This window comes from Orycteropus afer, unplaced genomic scaffold, assembly GCF_000298275.1.
Source record: "Orycteropus afer afer isolate SDZICR_OR568_19922 unplaced genomic scaffold, OryAfe1.0 scaffold00031, whole genome shotgun sequence".
NCBI lineage: Eukaryota > Metazoa > Chordata > Mammalia > Tubulidentata > Orycteropodidae > Orycteropus > Orycteropus afer.
The window spans coordinates 11,107,332-11,108,884 of NW_006921618.1; the positions used below are offsets into that span (position 1 = coordinate 11,107,332).

At 36.1% G+C, this 1,553-nt stretch overlaps 1 protein-coding gene across 1 annotated transcript in view; it reads left to right on the top strand.

Moving 5' to 3' along the window:
• Positions 1-1,553, top strand: part of LOC103192820 (interferon lambda receptor 1) — a 35,275-nt gene that overhangs the window by 6,853 nt on the left and 26,869 nt on the right.

Below are 1,553 nucleotides of genomic sequence, written 5' to 3' on the forward strand. Positions count from 1 at the left end.
ATAAGAGAGCAGGAGTGGCAATATTAATTTCTGATCAAATTGACTTTAAGACAAAAACCACCATATGAGACAAGGAAGGACATTATATAATGTTTAAAGAATCAATTGAACATGAAGATATAAGCATAATAGATATCTATGGACCCAATGAAAGAGCCCCAAAATACATAAATCAGACTTTAAAAGAGTTGAAAAGCCAAATAGATGACTCCACAATCACAACAGAACCAACTGAGATAAAAAGGATAATATTAGGATACTATGAAGAACTGTACCCCAACAAATTTGAAAATCTGAAAGAAATAGACAGATTTCTAGAAACACATCACTTACCTAAACACACCACTTACCTAAACTAAAACAGACTGATGTGGAAAAGTTGAACAGATCCATAAACAAAGAAGAAATTGAACATGTCATCAAAAAATGACAAACAAGAAAAACTCCTGGCCCAGATGGTTGCACTGGAGAATTCTACCAAACATTCAGAGAAGAACTGACACCATTCCTACTCAAACTATTCCAAAACACAGAAAAGGATGGAATCCTCCCTAACTCACTTTATGAAGCAAGCATATCCTTGATACCAAAACCAGGCAAAGACATCACTCATAAGGAAAACTACAGACCAATATCTCTCATGAATACAGATGCAAAAATCTTCAACAAAATCCTAGCCAATAGACTCCAACAACATACCAAGAAAATCATTCATTATAACCAGGTGGGGTTCATATCAGGTATGCAAGGATGGTTCAACATTAGAAAAACAATCAACATCCTCCACCACAAAAATAAAACAAAGGAGAAGAACCACGTGATCATATCAATTGATGCAGAAAAGGCATTTGATAAAATCCAACACCCATTCCTGATCAGAACTCTCAGCAAAATAGAAATAGAAGGGACATTCCTCGACATAATGAAGGGCATCTATGCAAAACTAACAGCCAACATTATTCTCCATGGAGAGAGACTGAAACCATTCCTCTTGTGAACAGGAACCAGACAAGGGTGCCTGCTATCACCACTTCTATTCAACATTGTATTGGAAATCCTAGCCAGGGCAGTAAGGCAAGAAAGAGAAATCAAGGGCATCCAAATTGGTAAGGAAGAAATCAAACTATCCCTATTTGCTGATGATATGATCCTATACTGAGAAAACTCAAGAGACTCAGTCAAAAATCTACTGGAACTAATTGAGAGATTTAGCGTTGTGGCAGGATACAAGATTAACATCCAAAAATCAGTTGGATTCCTCTACACCAGCAAAGAGATTGCTGGAAAAGAAATAAGGAAATCAATACCCTTTACAATAGCTACCAAAAAAATAAAATACATGGGCATAAATCTTGCCAGGGACACAAAAGACCTGTACAAAGAAAACTACAAAAAACTACTTCAAGAAACCAGAAGAGATCTATATAAATGGAAGAACATCCCATGCTCGTGGATAGGAAGATTGAACATGTGAAACTGTCAATTCCACCCAAAGCAATCTATACATTCAATGCAATCCCAATCTAGATTCCATCAACATTTTTTAAGGATAC